Source organism: Phalangium opilio, unplaced genomic scaffold (genome assembly GCF_054372755.1).
Source record: "Phalangium opilio isolate 3A_F unplaced genomic scaffold, DU_Popi_V2 ptg000329l_1, whole genome shotgun sequence".
Classification (NCBI taxonomy): Eukaryota; Metazoa; Arthropoda; class Arachnida; order Opiliones; family Phalangiidae; genus Phalangium; species Phalangium opilio.
Window position 1 is genome coordinate 777,287 of NW_028324226.1, and position 20,487 is coordinate 797,773.

Here is a 20,487-nt window from a genome sequence, read left to right on the forward strand (position 1 = left end):
GGAATAAAAAACTTTAACCCTATTTTATAGAAAACCCCAAATATCCATTATTAGGTATGGTTTTATATAAGTATTACTGGCATGTGGTGAATTAAACCCATACTCTCAATATTCTTTCTATAAAAAGTATGGAATAACTACGAAACTGGTGTATGAATTGATTTAATTTTCCCAGTATATTAAAATGAAGAAAAGTATTAAAGAGAAAGTAAAAAAACCGAAATAAAATCAATTTGATTTTAGCATAAAAATTCCCAGAATACAAAAAGAAAAAAGGTATATTTGTTTTTATGCAAAATTTTTCTTTTTTTTCGATATTTGATTTCTGTGTTTTCGCTGTATAAAGGACCACGGTCTTTATTTATAGGTTGCAATGTAGTTAGGCTTAAGTTTTTCTTCGTTAAAACTTTTCCCAACCGGGTTAGTTAGTTTTTGATTTTTCCCCAAAAGTAAATTTACCGTTATTGGAAGATGGCCGGGATGGGGGGATGAAAGCTTTCGCTCGAGGGGCCATACTTTCCCCCGCGGGGGGGGGGGGTTCCTCTTGTATTTTATAACGTTATATCCTAACGCCTATTTATAAAGTTTTGGCCGAAGAGAGTGAGAAAGTGTTTAATTAAACCGGGCGCTCGGCGTGCGGGGCGTTTTTAATGATAGCCCCGTCATGTTGGGCTTAAAAAAAAGGGCGCGAAACGAACAACGCCATCCATACATACTCTTAAAGTCTAAAGCAAGCCCCTTGTGTACTCGATATTGCTTTCCAAGCCACGGGCCAACACACTCTTATTAAATAGATGGAATGGTAAAGATATTAACATATTTACACTGAAATGATACACTCTTTTCATAAGGGTATCGTCTGCTTGAAACAGAGTAAAGAGTAAGTAGCATTGATTGGGTATATTTACAACAAAGACGTTAGATATAGGGCTTCGAAGTTACCAGTCCATCAAATTTGGTCCGTGACTAATGTCTTTGTTGTTCATACACCCATCAATGTTCCGTCTCAAGACACTAAGGTGCAGTGAGCATAGAACAGTACGTCTCCACTTTCGAGATGACCTTCGTATTTAAGAAAAAAAATTACAAGAAACCATTTAAATCGACCACACCTGAAATTAAATTTAAAAATTAACCTTGATGTACTAGAATAGGCCATCTCGATGTAACTAAGAAGGATAGACACGTGGGTAAAACTTTGTCTTCAATCTCACTTTTTGGCGCCTGCGCTGTAGTCTTTTTGTGTCATGAGCGTGCGTTCAGACGGATGGCAATGTATGTCCCGATACCGAGGGTTGCCTACCCCCTTTTTTACATCGAAACATGTCTATCCGTATCGCTCCTGGTTGCTTATGAGGTGCCCATCCAATTGGCATCACTTAACCCTTTTTTTCCGTCATGAATTGATCTGTATAACAATCTCGTCTAGGAATGTAGAGTATAAGCGGGCCTCGGGGCTTTCATAGCGGTATTATAATTACCATCAGGAACGCGCCTTCTGAATTATGTAGGATTTACGCTATCTATAAAAGATTCCGGCAAAACCTTGCTCTCTCTGCCTCTCTCTCTCTCTCTCTCACTCTCTCTCTTCCGCATCAAACCAAAAACCTTCTTTATTGACTGCTTGAATTTCCAATGTTTTGTTTACTCTGGCGCTTTCGCCGGGTCCTGGAAATACGTAACGGGGTATGGGGGGTGGGTATTCGAAAAACGAACCAGGAAGGGGGGTTGTACCCCTTATTTCATAGAAAAGCGTGGAAAGGGGTGGAGAAAAAAAGAAGGATTTAAGTAGAGGGCGCCCCAAATTAACGATGCTCGTCGTAGCGCGAGCGCGTTGCACTTCGGTATTAAGTAAATCTTAGCCATTCCCCCACCCCCCCCCTTTTGTTTCCTAGTTCCGCGACTAGCTTACCCACCCACAATTCCTGGCCTGTAAAACCCTTCTCCATCTCGATGAGGGGGTCCTCCTGACCAAAAACGTCTTTCCACCCCACGAGCCACCACTACCACCTTCTCCGTTCCTTTTTAAGCGTTCGCTTCGTCAGGAAACTGCTCGCCAATTTCCATTTCATCGATCAGACTCGTGGGTGGGTTGACGGTATGTGTACCTGTAGGCCATAATTTGAAGTAAATTATATTCCTTTAACCTTCGTTCGTTCGCGTCTCTTATGAAGTTATTCTAGAAATGAATCTGACCCACGAACTTGAGTAGATCTTTCTGACGTATACCCTCAGTATCGTGGTTGATACATTGCCAATCGTTTCTGCGCATGCACTCTCATGAAACAAAATTACTACAGCGCATAGGTGCCAAAAAGCGACATCTATGGAAGGCAAAGTTTTAACTCCATGTCTTTCTCTCTTACATCGAAATTGGTCTGCTTTGGAAAAGGTCTCATTTAAAAACAAGTTATTCTTTTAGATTTTGTAAGGTAGAAAATAGTATCGTACTTTATGGTGATTGACTTCTGGAGGGTTGCGTTGGTAAAGAACTCGGCATTCCGGCTTAAATGCTAAAAGGGGGATTAAAAACCCGGGGGTCGAGACTGTTTACAGTTATTTTGGGGCCCTACCCTCCGTCCCGCTCTCTTTCCCGCTATAGCAAGGCAGAGTGTTCGGGCGCATTTTCATCCCCCCATCCTTCTGTTTTCTAGGGGTATACCCCTCCCCCAGACCCTTTCTCCGTCGGTTTCTCCCTCAATTTGTGTATCCTCGATTTCTACCCCTTCACTATTTTATAACCTTATACAACGCACCTATGCATAGCGCGCGCCGTCTAGCGACAGATTAACTTGGAAGCGTAGGAAAAGATCGGCTTGCATTGTTTCGAATCGTCGATTGAAAAAAGGCTGTCGCTCATTTAAGCTCTCGTATGCCGATTAATAAGTCGCCAAAGCACGTCGCCGATTTATGCTAGGCACTTTCTCCGGACGGACGGACGGCGTAGGGATACGCGTACCATTTTTGCCCACCCACTGCATTTTCCCGCTTGGCGTCTTTTGCTATAGACTATTTCTCCCTCCCCCACCGAGCTTTTGTTTCACGGCTTCTTTTCCGAGTCTGTCTTCTAAAAATCCCGTTCATTTAGCAGCGTTGAATAACAGTTACGTCGCGTCTTCGTTTGCCTTTCGCGATTTTGTTTTTTATCGTGTATATTTACCGCGCTCAAGATTGGTTTATTAATATAAATCAATCGCACTAAATTTGTTTTATTTGTATTTTCACGTGCGATTAGATATTTTTTTATATTTTATTTCTTACTGTATTGCTTATATCTATGTTTTTGAAGTGTATAGATATTTCCCGCCTTTTTTCTCTATTCACTTTGGGCACGTGGACGAGGATGTATCCCTCCATCAACCTTCCGCCCCCCCTTCCTCCGGTACCGTCTGTCTCTGTGAGAACTGTTTTTAGTGGAAAAAGGGAACTAGCTCGATCGACACATTTACTGAAAAGCGGGCTAAAGAGACTTGTCTTTTGTTTTTGGCGTTTTTAATCCTTTATATCTAGATCATGGCTCATTTTCGAGTTGCCACCTTAACTTGTCGTTTGACGATTGTCGCTCTAGTATAGAAAATAAGAGGGGAGGGGGGAATATGCCTCCAAAGGCTGGAGGGGTTAATTGCTAGCGCCTGCTTTTAGCCATTGACAAAACGCGCCAATCATTATGATAATACCGGGGAAAAAGGGACGTGGGAGTGATGGAAGGGGCTGCATCCTCATCTATGTTTCTAAAAAGAATGCCCCCACCCCCTTTTCCAACCACCAGGAAACGGGGCTCTACCCCCTCCTCCGTCAAGTTTTAGAATCAACGGCGCCGTTGAAACGATGCGCGATACAAACAAATCCATTTTCTTTTATTTTTTACCTCTCCGTGTGACGTAGTCCAGGAGAGGTTCTGTAACGGCCGTGTCTGTGTGTGTGTCTGTCTGTGTGTGTGTCTGTCTGTGTGTCTGTCTGTCTGTCCGTTGTTACACCCACGTGACCGCGTTCGCAGTTTGCGTATCGGAGCAAACGTGTTCGCCATTTCCGAACTGCTTTCACAGTCACGGAAATGGCTCCTCTACTTGAGTTCTCACACCACCATCTTCTGGTCTTTGTCCATCCCACACGGACACCAGTCTGTTCTTACTGGCTTCTAATCACCACCATCTTCTGCTCTTTGTCAATCCCACATTGACACCAGTCTGCACTTACACTGGCTTCTAACACCACCATCCACTGGTCTTCCGTCTATTCCACATAGACACCAATCTGTATCATTGGCTTCTACTCCATTATCATCGTTTGGTTTTAGGATATACGCGGCGATCAGCTAGGGTTACGAGAAACGTCTAGCCTCCCTAAGGTGGGATCGCCACCAAAGGTTTTCGCAATTGCGCTTTTTCCTTACTATTATAATGGAAACGAATCGTATATATACCCCAAATTTGAAAAAAGCGGGCAAGAGGGGTACCCTTAACTTTAAACGTCAATATTAGCAAAGTTTGAGAAGATAATAGGTATAACTTTATTTTAAACGATTTAACTATTATTAATGTTAATTATTGAAGATTAAAATAATTAAAAATAATTATATTTATTTAAATATTAAAGATAAACCTCTGGTGCAAAGAGAGAGATTATCATTGCCTCCTATATCTACCAAGGCCCGTGCATGCGATATATTTCCTTCATTGCCTCTTATATCTATCAAGGCCCGTGCATTGTGATATATTTCATTCATTGCCTCCTATATCTATCAAGGCCCGTGCATTGCGATATATTTTTCAAAACAACAACAAAAATGGGAAACCCCAACTCAGAAACATAATAACGTTTTCATTGGATACTTTAAGTTTATATAATCTTCTTGACACGGAGAGGTAATATTTTGGTTTTCCCAACTTGTTTTATCCCAAAGTGGAACTCTTTATACGTCTTTTCTCTAGAAAACTAGAAAATTTCAGAGAATACAAACAAAAGATGACCTATTTTTTAAAAAATAATTATTTCGTCTTAGTTGGTTTTATTTTAAAGAAAAGGCATAATTCGTACCTTTAATTACCCTCCCAGAAGTAATTAAAAAATTTAAACCTTTGTTTTCTAGAGAGTTTTGTGATAAATACAGATTTTATTATATTGTTTTTTGTTACTATGAGGGAAAAACGTTTTACAGTGGCCATAGAGATAACGCGGGTTGATTTCAGCCTGTAGTTAGTTTTCTCCCTGAGCATTGGTGTGCGGCAGAAACAACATTTCTACAGGGGCCGTACGTTTAACATGGGCTCGTTTCAGCCTGGAAGTTAGCTTCCCCATAAGTTAGTAGGAAATACATTAAATATGTATTTACGACAAATTAAATACAAATCGCTTATAAACAAAATTTAAATAAAATCCTTAAAAGCAGATGCTGAAATAAACGGTGAATTTTAAATTTGAAAAGAAAAAAATCCCGTTGATTATTTTTACATAAATAAAGCTTTTAAAAATCAATACCTTTTCTTTTTGATTAATTTCAACCCAATTTTAATCGACAATTTCAATCTCTCGAAACCTTTTACGTGTTTTCTCCCATTTACAATTAAGTAATCTTCGACAGTTTTTGACTAATTTTAAATTTATTGAATTCAGAGTATTTTAGCTAATTTTCCCAGTTTGGGGACAGAAAAAAACGGTTCTAAACTGCGCTTAGGGACCACTAGATTTTTTTTAAAAAAGAAAGCTTCAAATAAAGTAAAAAGGGGGTACGTTTTCCATTAGGTGCGGTTTCTTTCGCTAAGTGTGGGGTTGTAAAAACATTATCTTTCTCTCTCTTCTTTAAGATTCTCTCTTTTTACCGTTTTTCTCCTAAGCTTCCCCTCACCCCCTCCTCTCTCTCTCTCTCTCTCTCTCTCTCTCTCTCTCTCTCTCTCTCTCTCTCTCTCTCTCTCTCTCTCTCTCTCTCTCCTTGTTGGTTTTTATCCCTCCCGCACGTCCACGTATTCCTATACTAATTTGCAACCTTAGAATGGGTAAATATCCCCATAGAAAAAGGTTGATTTTTTCTCCTATCTTTCAAGGATGCTTTCCTTGAGAGGCAAATTTTACGAGCGGTCCCCAATAAAACAAGTCTGCCTGGGGAAAGTATTTACCCCCATAGGGATGGGGTGATGGGGATACTGTCATATTCGGTTGGGTCTATTAGGCTAAAGCGCCATGGGGAAGCTTCCTCCCCGCAAGGAGTACGTGTAGGAAACTATGGGGAAACATTAGCTCGCTGTTTTTAAAGTGAGGATGAAGTAATATACTAAGTGAGTTGTACTCCTCAGGTAATCGATCTATTAAAATAACGGGTTATTCTCCCTTTAGGAAGGAGTTGGCTTTCATGATACGTGTTATAGACTCGGGATTTTGGTCTCTCTTGAATCTCTTCTCGCTTAACAAACTCTCTCTCTTTCTCTCTCTTTAAAAATGCTAGCCTTTTTTCTCTCTCTCTCTCTCCTTATTTTTATTTTCCTTTTTCTCATATCCTTCTTCTTCCTTTTATTGTCCCTCCTCTCTGTTGTTTACGAGTAAGGATCACGTGCGTATGTTGTTGCTAGGTAACCATAGGTTTTACGCGCGCTTCCGTCCTACCTCACGAGGGAATTTGATGGTCTAGGCGAGAAACGCGCCTTTTTCTTCTAGCACGCGCTCAGACACTCTCCATAGATATAATAAATATGTTAGTAAACATAGAAATACCGTACTTAATCCTTAATTTGAAGTAATGTCACAACAAGTACTTTTTAGGGATTTAGTTCTAGTGTCTATGGGGTTTAAGGGCTTTGCAGTGCTGATTTTTTTTTCATTTCTTAAAATGAGCAGTTTGCATCCTGAAAGGGAATTTACCTAGTGATCTAATTTTACGAGTTTAGTCTATCCGAGTTTTTATGACTATGGGAAAATACTTAAGCCTTGTTTCGATGCACGGATTAAAATAAATGAAATTAATTTAATTAGGCCTAATTTATTTTTTATGTGATTAGAGAAGTTAAGTATAATCAGCTTTAAAAATAAAACTCCCCATGGTATAATTCTGCCTTTAATAAATCTGATTATGTAGCTGCTATATACGGGGCAATTGCGGTAGGTACTTGGCTTTCGGGGAGGGGGGTAAGAAAAAGGGGGAGGGTTGAATGGGCACGTGTTTCCGGCAGGGTCCGCCTGGCGCCGCCGTCATCGACTCCGCGTATTAGCCGAGAACGTGCTAGACAGAGAAGCCACCGACCGAGGTTTTACGGGATACTCTTTGGGAATCTCTCTTGGCTCTGCATGGCTCTGATACTTTACCCCTTGACGCTTGTTTTCCCCCTCTAACTCTCGGGATCCGTTCGGAATCGGGCGCCGACAGAGCGAGCTCTCTTTCTCCGTCAAGCCAAAAAGAGATTTTAGTCGAGCCGAGCTCTTACTCCGCTCGTATCTCCCCAAATCGCGCTAACTTCGCGCCGCCTATCGGCTAAACTTCCCGGCAACGTGCTATCCGCGAGCTGGGCAAGCCAAAAATAAACTTTTACGCCGTGTATCTTTTAACAGAGAAACATCGTCTTTAAGAATTATACGAATTTCGAATCAAATATTAACCGATGTAAGCTTACAATTTTTATCTATCACCTCATATCACCTCTTTAATATAATTATAATTAAAAATTGCAATATATTTTTTTATTTTTATTGCAGATAATCAATCTCCGGAAGTCAAATCCGTATTGCTATGTAGAGAAGGTTAAAATAACCGACTCGATTCGAGAAACAAGACCGAAAGGCAGGCGTCCTCGCAATTCTTTCAAGGTAAGACTGAATTTTTACGTATTATTTTTTTTAAATAATATAAGTTTAGTTTAGCCATAGTTGTGTTGTCCTTGTGCAAAGAGTTAAAATTAGGCTGGTTTGTTCGTTCGTTCGTTCGTTAGTTAGGGGTTAGGAAAAGGAGCCTGGAAAAATGGCCCACCTTCTAAATGGTTGCCCACCTTGATAAATAGACAATGTCTTCCCTAAAAAACTATCTTCTTATAAGGGTGGGGGCTGGAACCCCCCTAGTTTCGAGAGGGCTGGAAAAATTTTATTTTTCTTTGAAATTACCCCTTTTGTAAAACCCCCCGCGGAGTTCCTAGTGGTTCTTAATACTGCCGCGTAATTGCGGACATCCCACTTTCGTCCAATGACGATACTCCATTCTCGTGACGTCACCCGCCCCTTTTGATCTAGTTTTTCGGGGTAGGAAATGGGACATGCGCGCGCCGTAACCCTATTTGAAATTTTTGTTGGTCTATTTTCCTCCCCCCCCCCTATCCACCCACTTCTCTATAGGCCGGGGGATCTTGCCCCCAACTACTCAGTCCGAGTATAGGGACCCCAATGTGACGGTCGGCCCTGAGTGTCAATGATAAGTTTTTTTGGGGAGGGAAGACCCCCCCAAGCCATTAATTTCTTGTCCTACCCCCACCCACCTATTTTCCAATCGCCTGAGAATAGATTACTGTTATAAGAAAAGGAAGGGACCAATCGGAAAAGGACCTGATCAAGGGACACGTGATCGAATTGGGAGGGGCGAATGAATCCCCCTCTTTTTTTTGGGAAAAATTCCTATTTGGGACACAGCGTGTATACCCCCTTTTTGTTTTTGGAAAAAATTGTAAAATATTTATTAATTAGATTTAGATTTATTTAATTCTGAAACTTAATTTAAATGTTCATGTATTCGAAAATTTACCTGGAAATATTTTACAAGGCTTATTGCAGGCATTAGTCCCATTCCGTAACGGGGTAAATTTATATTGTTTTATAAGTAGACTCGCGTTTACCTTTAATTATTTAATTATTTAAGTTATAGTTAATTTCGTACCTTTAAATAATTGTAATGACAAGAATCATATTGAAGTAAACAGTTAATTATTTAAGACATTTTCTCGGAAACGCATTTATGATAACAAATAGAATTATTTTTGGGGGAAATATTTATCTCGTATTGAATTAAAAAGTCGACGTATAAACACGTTAACAAATAATTACTAATTTAGAATCGCTACAAAAAATTAATTTTAACGTAGTATTTTTACTGATGAAATTGTTTATCCCCGTTCTTTAATTTTTTTTACATATTCCCTAATTTTAATATTACTCCGAATCACATGAAAGTATATAGAACGCTTCGGATCATTAAAGTAATTTAGTTTACTTTAATTTAATTTAAATTAAATTTTGGGATGAAATCAAATGCCTCGCGGGTGCACGAATTTCGAAGAATTTTAATTCTTTTACTCGATCGGAATTAGTAATAATTTCGTTGGAAGCATAATCGATAAAATTGGTTTAGTTTGAGAACGACAAACAATTCGGGACGTAATATGAGAAGCTCTAATAGGCGGCGTGGAAAGAAATGGGGTAACGCCCCCTTTGCAATGGGATCCGTATAACTTTTAGGGGGTCCAACTCGAGAATTATCTGTCTGAAAACCACGCAGTTTTCGTGTTACGAATTTTCGCTTCTCCGGAAAGAATTCCAAGTTCTGTTTACAGTCTAAGAATGCCGTACCATTATTACCCTTTACCAATCTAGTTTTAGACCAATTTAAGATTGCATTTACGTATATATGTTCTTTCGCAACCCTTCTAATCGAAACACAGTAATTTACATTGGTAGAAACAGTCAAAGAAAGCTCCTTTTATTACCGGATTATTATTGCAATTTCAAGTCATTTTAAGAATGAATGCGAATATAGAAATTAAGGAAATATGTGCGGCGCCCCATCATCATCATCTCCTTGGTTTGCTTCTGGCTAGCCTTGTTTTGGTTATTAAGAGCGGGGGATCCAACCCCCCCCCTTCCCCACAACCCCTGGTTTATTTTTACGGTAAACAAAAAGGGATAGCCCGGCTGCCGGCTTCCCCACTTATTTAACGTGAATTTATTCATTCGTCGCATGAATCAATGAAAGAAATATAAATACAGGACAGGGTGTTTTTGATAAATCTGCCATGAATTAAAGGGTATGTTCTAGACTTAAGATCAAAGTGATTGGAAAGTATCAAAGAATATGCTGAAGAAGATTTGGGCTCCCACATTGATTGGTCCTATAACATCAGGCAATAGTCACACATGTGAAGTAAGACATGCCAAGCTTCAATCATAACTTTATAAGATATGTTCCGTAAGTAGGACACTACCGATACTTCTTAATGCTTGAGACTTACTAAAAGCTAGTTCGTGAACGACAAGCGACAATTGACTACAGTCGGTTAGTTTTGCAGTCCATATTCCTATTTAGTCCGTACTAAGACTTTGACAGCGCCTTACCAGGCATCGTTTTACGAGAATCTATGACGTTTCACCTACGTCACTTGATTACAAGCTCTCAGTAACCATTAACAAACTTCAATCTAAGAACGTTATTGAACCTTTGTCTAATTGAAGTGCAAGTACAATCATTCAATCTAAGAACGTTATTGAACCTGCAATTGAAGTGCAAGTACAATAAAATTTGCAGGAATGTACGTTAATTCGGTTGTAAAGTAAGGCTAATTACTATACACGTGTTGTTTTAGGGGTCAATCATTGTTTGGGAGTTCATATCTCCGTAACTAAATGCTGTAGACCACATCCATGTTCTTTGAAGAACACTTTCCACTACTCTGTTTGACCCTTAAATTTCTAGGTTCAGATCGACTTATTAGAAACATCCTGTACATCAATATGAATGAAAAATCATTATTTATAGGGTATTCATGGATGAAATATATTAATTATTGGGTATATTAGATGCATATTTAAGGGGATGGGGGGTTGGGTATAGATCGATGGCGTGTAATTTTAATTTCAAACAGAATTAGTTTGGTCCTACGGTATAAGAGTCGCGCGGGTCGCGTTCAAATATACAATGGCTTTGGGTGGGGGGGAGCTGTTTAAATATTATTCTACCGCGTGTTTTGAAAATAAATTCAAAACAAACTCAACCCACATTTACCGAGAAGGGGTTCCCGTAGTAAATAGGGGTTCATCCCCCTCGTCCTCCTCGTCCCCCTTCCCCTTCTCTATCTATCTCTCGTAATGTATTCTATAATTTAGAAAGTTTCGCCGGGCGCAATTTCATTTCGATTTTTGCGTATAATATTTTTACTATATTTGCATGATTATCTTGAAATTCAAACTTTTTCTTATTTTTCCGATAATTCTTTTGCTCACCCAATGTTATCTTCTAATATAGATTAGTATATTTAAAGATTGGCGACTATATTGATTGATTTATTTGTTTGTTCAAAATGGTATTCCGAAAAATAATTTCCATAAAAATCAAATTTTCAAAATTTTTAGAGAAATTAAATATCAGTGGTTTTTAAAACATGCCACCATATTCTCGTCATAAATGTTTTAATTCTTATTTAAAGCCATGAAATAGTTTAACCGCGGCTATTTCATCTTAGTCGAGACGGCCGGCTCTATTTAATTATTTCATAGCAACCCCAAAATAATGCTTTATGATTTAAAATTATTTTGCAATTTAGAGGCATTATTTTTGTTTGCGAGCGTCGTACACTTCCTTACGTATACTTCCGCGGAAGAGATGGAAGTTGGGGAAGTTGTTCTTCCTCTTCGCGACGCTTCTAATGCGCAAAATAAACCAACAATAAGTGTCTTGTCAACCACTAATTTGTTATTCAGGACGATAATAACCTTATTGCCAACATAGATAATATTTCGCACTCTTTTTCAACCCAAAGAGAGATAGAGAGAGTCAGGACAGACAGAGGATGTCTTTTAATGGGTCGCACCCGGTCGGGTTTTAAAGAATTAAAACTTTGTAAAGTAAGAAAGCGTGTATATATACTACCTACGTTGAGTTTCAGTTTAAATTAAGACACTGCATGGAGTGTCCGGATTATATATATTTTTGACTCTTTTATTTTACACCTGCTATCTGTATCCGTATACTTAACGCTATTTCGGGAATATTTCAAGAGGAGGGAGGTGTTTTTTTTTCTTATTTTTAAATGCGATACCGAACCATAAATGAGGGATGAAATTCTTACTTGTTGTTTTGTAACCCGCGAAGTACTTGAGGTTAAACGTCTTATTGACTTGATTACGTCCAGGAACATATATGGGGTCTAAATCATTTAGTTTGTGAGTAATTAAGAAAATCCCGTCAGGGATTTTCTATTTATACTCAATCCGAAATCGTAATGTTAAACTCTATGGAGCTTAACATTATGAGGTGGAAAAAATTTTGCGAGTTAGACCCAAGGTTTCGCGACCAAGGGGGTACACTTTTCTCACAGCCTAACTTTACAGCACTAGCAAAGGCTGAAAAGGTATAGTATCTCATTTCTCGTAGTGTAAGGTTAACTTGACCTTTTTGTATAGGTTTCAAAAAAAAAATATTTTTAAACCATGCGCTAGCTCACGCGCCAGCACGCGCTGCATTTCGATAAAAGTTTCAATTCAAATCTCGCGCTTAATTTCACCGTTTTGATTCTCTAATCAAGTTCACGTGATTTTTTAAAACTTTTTGGGCCCATTTTTTGTCTAAGGTTAAATGATCACAAAGAAATAGTTAGAGAAATTTTATCATTTTCGCATGGTTTCAACGAATATTTAGCATAGTGTGTTTTTATACAGTGCATTGTATTATCCGACCATTCCAATTTCCAAATGTAAGTTACGATATAGTGAAATACTATATAATTAGTCTTAAAAAAATTGGACGATTGAGTTTGACTAACTAACTTATTCCCAAATAACGTTTCTCCCCAAAAAGAGACAGATATTATACAAAAACGAGTTTTGCTTCGCAGTCCTTAAAAACTGCATTTATACACAATCCGCGACACTTTTTCAAACCCAAAAAGGGCCAGAAACTAGAAATTATTACATGTATTGCAATTTGAAATGAAGTTTAATCGATATGAGAAATTGGGTTTTAATCGCGTAGTTCAAACATTTGTTATGATTAGAAATTTTACAACAAAAACGGGTATAAATGCGGCGTTTCGAGATAAAGGGAGCTTAGATTTTCACGTATGAAATTATATAGAATCTGTTCCCGTAAAAACTAATCCCTGTCAAATAATTAAGGCGAAAAAATACAAAGTGAGCTTTTAGCATTTTAATTTTTTGGGGTGGAACAGGTAAGAAGAACGCTTATTTCGAGTAAAATGTGGCTTTACTACTCCTAAAATGAGGTCCCTCATTCTGATTTGTGGCTTTAAAAGCTGTGTCGTATTTCTGACATTTATCATACATTCAGAAAAGGTGTTCATATGTGTGTTGTTACATCTTGTATAAGTTTTAAACTTCAATTTGAACTCGAGTCATAATCGTCCTTGTCTTTGTTCCAAAACGCCGCATTTATACCCGTTTTTGTTGTAAAATTTCTAATCATAACAAATGTTTGAACTACGCAATTAAAAGCAAATTTCTCGTAACTATTAAACTTCATTTCAAATTGCAATACATATAATAATTTCTATAGTTTCTGGCCCTTTTTGGGTTTGAAAAAGTGTCGCGGATTGTGTATAAATGCAGTTTTTAAGGACTGCGAAGCAAAACTCGTTTTTGTATAATATCAGTAGAGGATAATTGGCGTGCCATGTTAATTTTAAACCTGATTAAAATTATATAGTGGGTTTTCTGATACGTCTTCCATAGATAGTTTACACACATTGAGGATTCATACCATTTACACCAGGAGTTCGGGCTACCTGGAGGACAGAAACCCGCCTGGTTTTGTCCTCTGGGTAGCTTGGCTTTCTGGTGTAAATAAATGTATGAATTCTCCATGTGCGTAAACTACCTATAAATTAAAGAGTAACATGGTCTTTGGGTTAAACTGAGTTGGAAGTGATAAAGAACATGGGATCTACAACATTTAATAACGGAGATATGGGTTCCCAAACATTTGTTGATTGGCCCCTTAAAAAAGGAAATAGTTATAATACATGTGGATTAAGAGACTTGAACTAACCAATGAAAATAATTTTTTGTATGGTAATCTTTTCTGGGGATATTATGTAGTCTCGTTGATCTTGTTTCAAAGACTGTTGGTTAAAAGATATAGTGACTACATCCGTATTAATGCTATTTATTCTCCGTCTCGGTGTGCGTTCTGTGTGTGAGATTCAAATAGTACACATGTGAACGCGAAACAGAAGTTTTCAAAATGTTTTTTAACTTTTTCTTTCTTTTTTTTTGGCTCGGACCCTTGCCAAGGAAACATTCTTACCCCCTTTTTTTCTCTCGTGTAAACAATTTGTTTGTTTAAAAACAGGCCTGGCGCGTTTCTCATAATCCCGCGGAGCGAGCCATGATTGCCAACAAACTAAACAGCCGTCAGCAGCTACCGCTCCAACTTTTTTAGATTTCTCCTGTCGCGGAGATAGAGAGCGAGAGAGAACAAGAAATGACTCATCATCTCATCTTCATCCTCATCCCGGAGGATGAAGGGGGAGAGAGGAAAGAGTTTCTGTTTTATATAAATATACAACTTGTTTCTGATAAGTCTGCCATAAATTAAAGGCCGTGTTCCGTTCTTTGGGTCAAACTTCGGTGGAAAGTGTTCTTCGAAGAACATGGGGTCTGCAATATTTACTTACGGAGATATGGGCTCCCAAACCTTGATTGGCCCCTAAAATATGGTAATAATTACACATGTGTAGTAATTAGCTTTACTAGTGTACGCACAATTCTACCCATTTAATAGTAAAATTTTGCTAGCTAAAGGCTCAAAACATTCTTAAATTCAAGATTAGTTTAGGCTGATATGTCTATTTCCTTGTTTTAGGGTCAATCAATGTTTGTTAGCCCATATCTACTTCATTCAATGTTGTATTCCCTAAGTTCTTTGACACTTTCCTTTCAGTTTGACCCTAAAACGCACCCTTTAACTTAAGGCAGACTTACTAAAAACATCATGTATAAATATATATATATATTTCTCTCATAATATACAAGGCAAGGCTGAGTTATCTTGGATAAAATGTAAGAATTTTAGGGTTTGCATTTATCTCTTAGTGTCTACGCCATGGAGTTGACTTTAACACGAGAAGGGGTACAATTTACCATAGTTTAATTATAAAAGTCTGTCCCTTCCAAGGATGAGTTCTTTTGGTGGTGATGCCATGTTGAGATAGTACATAACTATTCGAATTATTTTATTCTTCTTTAATAATTTTATACTGAAGCGAAACGCGAAGATATTCTACACGTTTCAACAAAACCTTCTGTAATTCTGTGAAGATGTTTCGTAGCAGTTGTCGTGCACTCATTTCTATTGACAATTTGGCGCGAGTTTTGAGTGATTTGGCGCGAACTTTCCAACTAGCGCTCGCACGCGCTACGATAATTGTTGAAAGTAATTCGCGTGAAACTCACCTTGAGAACTAGGTAGATCGAAAAGGAGTCTATCTTTATAAATGCATGGGGAAGAAATAGTGTCAACTAAACACAAATTCATCCTGATAAGAATGATTTACTTGTCTAGCGATATGATTATGCGTGGGAGAGAGAGAGAGAGAGAGAGAGAGAGAGAGAGAGAGAGATGGAAGCGGAATCCTTTTTATATATATAAATATTTTTTTTTCTCCGCATCTTCATCCGTGAGATTGTCGGACGGAAATAAAATGTTTTAAAACGAGGTGACAACTATATGAACTAAATCTAGACCCTTTTCGTTCTAAAAATATATTTTTCTCGTCGAGGATACACTTTAGTGGGTTTCATGGCATTTTTACCTTAATTTATTACGTGTGTCTACCTATATCTGATAAATTCACTTACCTAGCCTTATTTCTTAAAAAATTCTATATTTTTTGTTCGGGAATTCCTCGGTATCTATATTTTAAAATCTCTGTGCAGTTAAATATTTGGCAACCGTAATTCGACGATATATTTCATCTCGGATATGATTTTATCTTGCTAAATAAATTGCTACTATACAGGGTGTTTCTGATAAGTTTGCTCTAAATAAAAGGGTCAAACTGAGTGGAAAGTGCCGCAAAGAACATTCTGGGGTCTGCCAGCTCAATTGTCTACTATTAAATTTGCAGAAGTGTGCGTACGCTGGTAAAGTAAAGCTAATTGCTTCTCGCATGTGACTATTACCTTAATTGTTTTAGGAGCCAATCAATGTTTGGGAGCCCATATCTCCGTGTTGTAAATCCTGTATAATGTTCTTGCTCAGTTTGACCCTAAGTACACACTCTATAATTTACGACAGACTTATTAGAAACACCCTGTATATGTATATTAAAAAAATTCTATTTAATATAAGAGATTCAAACATGAACCTTCCTTTTTTAATTATAAAAGTTGAAAATATTTGGTGTCGATGAAAATGACAGGGATTTTTATGGAATTCGCTCACTATGTTTAACCAAGAAATTTATTATGACAAAATATGACATCTTTAGCTCGAAAACCCTATTAGAAAATAGATAAAATTATCTTTTGGGAGGGGGCGTGGGGCCGGAAGGGGGGGTCTATAGGAACAAGAAGAAGGTAAGGGGCTATAACCCTAGCGTTTTTCTATCCCAAAAAAGGGGTTTATGGGATGCAGGGGGAAAGATGAAGATGATCAGAAGTAAAAGTAAAAAAAATTGGGGTATAAAAAACGAGGGGACCCGGCGTTTCGCCAAAAGACCACACCACAGAAAAACTAATTACGAAAGGGGGTCTTGCCCCTCCCCTCTCCTCTCCTCCACATCACCGGAATGATAGAGAGAGACAGTAAGATGGTTGACTCCTATACCCCCATATTCAAAATTAATTTAATTATCCCAGGAATATTGTTATAAGTTGCAATTGAAGAAAATTAATAATTCCAATCCCAAGGAATTTTTATATATATATTATATTATATTTTCAAGATTCATGGGGGAATTTAAGATCGTGTCCCACACTCTTTTCTATACTTTTTTACCTCTGTGATCTTCAGAAGAGGTTTGATAAAAAAGAGGCTTAATATCCCCTTTTCCCCATCGCCTAAAACCTTTAATATCATCTTTTAAAAAATCAGGGGGTCGACGCTTGGGGTAGGGGGAAGAGCACCCTCTTACTGTCTCTTATTTTTTGGGGTCTGCCAGCGTACGTGCTTGATATTTTCACGTACCTTTTTTTGTTCAACTTCTATCAATTAACGAGTAGAATTAAGCCTAACCTACGAAGAATTATACCACCGTAATTCTTACCTTCCCCTAACATTCTAGTATTAAACAGGACACCGTGAATATTGTTTCAAACTGATTGGGAAGTCATTCCTTGGCTCTCAATGATCAATCCCGCGCTTTTAATTAGGGGTGGATGCCTTAGGTCCCCCTGTTTTTTAGGGTAGGGACCAAGGCTTAACTCTATTCCTTATAACCTCACGAATAAATTCATAAAAACCATGAATTTTTTTTTTTACTTTTCCTATATAATTCCGTTTTAACTTGACCCACCCTTACCTAAAAACGGTAGAGTATCCCTCAGGCTATATGTGAGAATTAAAAAAAAATACCCCTAACTATGGGGCGTATACTATTTTAATACTATTTTAGATAACGAATTTTATACGTGACCCCCCTGGCTTGCTTGCTTGCATGGTTAGAGGGGAATTCACAAAATAATTCTGAACAGAAATTTAACAAGGTATAGAGTATAGAAAGGGTTGGGTGAGCTAACTAAAAGAATTGGGAAAAGGGGGTGAGGCTTTTAATTTTTCTGGGGGTAATTTTTTTTCTTTTTCGTTAGGATTAAGATGGTATGTCGGGTTTCCTTTTTTTTTCCTTTTGTGATCACTGAAGTTAGTCCCTATTACTATGGCAAACATGCTTCAGGGCTGCCAGCGATTTTTTTCTTTCCTCTGTCGAATATTGTCGTCTTAAGTGGAAATATGCACTAAATACGTCAGTAGTTTTTTTAATAATCTGATTACAAGGTGGCCCTTTTTTTAAAAAAAAAAGAAGGGTTGGAGATTGAAAAAAAAAATCTCATCGTCAAGGGAGATGATGTTATTGCGGAAATATTTTCAGCTTAGATTTGATAAGACTTTAATGGAAAATTCGTTTGAAATCTATTTTAAATACAAAATAAGTAAATTTTAATATCTTTAATAGATTTATATTAGTTGTTTTATGAGAGGAGTATTTTTTAAATGGGTATTATTATTTTTTAAATAGTTGCTACCTCAGGGGTGATTATAGCATATTTAATATATACATATATATTTCTGATTTCATTAATTTAATATCAGGAATACATAGATTTTTTATTTGGAATCTTTAAACGACCCATACTAACATCTGATTGAAGGTAAGGGGAAGGACTAAATACTTCATTAAACCGTCAGCTCCTCCTTCCTCGCATCTAATTGGTTATTCGAACGTATATAATGTTTTGGATAACTCTGTGACTTCGCGCATAAGTCGCAATCAGCGTCGATATCACGTGATTTCTAAGCTGAAATAAATTATGCCTGACGTCAACACCTCTTTAATTTAAGTAAAAAGGCTCAGAAAATGGCAGGCTCTTAAAGATTCCAACTTGAAGAAAACTATGTATTCCTGCTAATATAAATTGTTTTGTCTCTCTTGGTGAATTTGGTGATTGTCGTTTCCAAATTATTATGAGAGCCATTTGTTGTGACCATGCAGTAATATTGCAAGCATATTTCATTAGAATAACCTAATCTAACCTAACCTCCTCAATGCGTTAATACTACTGGGATACATTTACCAATATCGGCATTGTTTCCACCTATATCCCCCCTCCAAAATAGAGTCCCAGACGAAAGCAGCAGGCTCTCGAAAACCTAGTTAGATTTTGAATGGTTCCTTTTGATGTCTCATTACACCCTCCATCCTGTAAAGAAGATTATCCTTCTTCTTCTTTTTCTTCTTGGAGAAGTGTCCCTCTTTTTTCATCATCTCTCTCTCTCTCGACTTCTTTTCTCTCTAGCTTTTAATCAGAATTTTCCTTTTCAAGTCGCGCGGCCCTCCTCGGGACACTCTCAATTTCAATTAATTTCATAACTAGAAGAAGTGTTCACACCTACGCCTCTATAAGTTCACACCTTTTTTTGTTTTAATTTGGAAGTTTTAAGGGGTTTTTCAACGCCTCTAGGCTTCGTTCAAAACTAAAGTTTAATTCGATTTCAGCGCATGCATGCTATGTTATTAGGATGGGAAAACTACTTTGGTTTGAGATGGTATTAATTAAAGGTTCGACGGTTCAATATTCATAAAGGAATTGTTTAAATTCTTATGATTTCGTATTAGTTCAACAATAAGTTAGGATTTTAGAAGTCCTGACTGAATGATAAGCAACGCTACGCCCAAACCGTTTTAAATAGAACGTTGAAAATTTGATGGGACGTTACTCTTAAAAAGGCCGACTTCCATCGAAAAGGGTTCTTACGAACTGAAAACCGTGCATCGAGAGTAACAATGGAGCCACCGTGCCGATTTTCGAATCCCCGCTGGACAAAATTTTGAGGGGTTCTTACGAACTGAAAACCTTGATACGGGGGTTCTTACGAACTGAAGATAAACAATAGATATTTTCCTTCAGAGGGTCGTAAAAATCGGGAATAAAATATTTAAGAGACTTTCTATTGTTTATCTTCAGTTCGTAAGAACCCGCATAGCAAGGTTTTCAGTTCGTAAGAACCCCTCAAAATTTTGCCCCAGTGGGGACTCGAAAATTGGCACGGTCGCTCTATTGTTAAGAATCGATGCACGGTCTTCAGTTCGTAAGAACCCTTTTCGGTGGAAGTCGGCCTAGTAGGCACTTATTAGGAAAGATTTTTTCAATCCGCCGCCATCTTGAAAAATGGCAGCAAAACTGTAAAAACCTTCTTCATGCGTTTCATCCGATTTCACCAATTTATTTAGTACGTAGCTTCCTAATATCCTAAAGACCCTCTTTATGTATTCCTTTTGGGTTTTATTTGTCCCAATGGACTGACTCCGGGCACCTTTACTGTTAGTTATTTATCTTCAAGTTATATGCAAACGATCAAAGTTAAAATTTCAATTCGTTAATTTCGAACTTCTTCTTATCAACACAACGTGATTGGGCTTAAAATAATTTATTTAGTAAGTCTCGTTCTTAATTATTTAAGTATAAATTGTAGAAAGCAAAACTTTTAAAGTAAAATGGGGACAACATTTTTAAAGTACAAAGAGACTATCTTACATCGTTACCACTCGGGATTGTCAAAATATATATATATATATAAGGAATTTTAGATTATTGAGTATCCTTTAATCTGAAGCTTTCTTGAATAATCCATGCTATGAGATTCGCATGGTTCGGTCTCTCTTTTAAACAAAATCCGTCCATACGGCTAAACCGAATTCATTTTGACGTAAATACAAGCGTAATTCCACGATACACTCTTTGGTAATACGCAGAATTCGCGTTGATTTGTATCGTCTTAAAGTCTTTGTTTGTTAAATTTATCAATCGAAGCTTTAAAGATAGCTCGGCTGAGAAATCAGATTTCTCCGTCGGATT

The 20,487-nt window shown here is 37.6% G+C and overlaps 1 protein-coding gene across 2 annotated transcripts in view; it reads left to right on the forward strand.

The window, feature by feature from the left end:
- The window catches only part of FoxP (forkhead box transcription factor P), a 206,223-nt gene that overhangs the window by 86,925 nt on the left and 98,811 nt on the right, over positions 1 to 20,487 (forward strand). For both annotated transcript variants that reach the window (XM_089859002.1, XM_089859003.1), the window contains exon 4: positions 7,681 to 7,791. The gene's annotated coding sequence lies outside the window, so the exon portion shown is untranslated. The remainder of the gene's footprint in view (positions 1 to 7,680; positions 7,792 to 20,487) is intronic.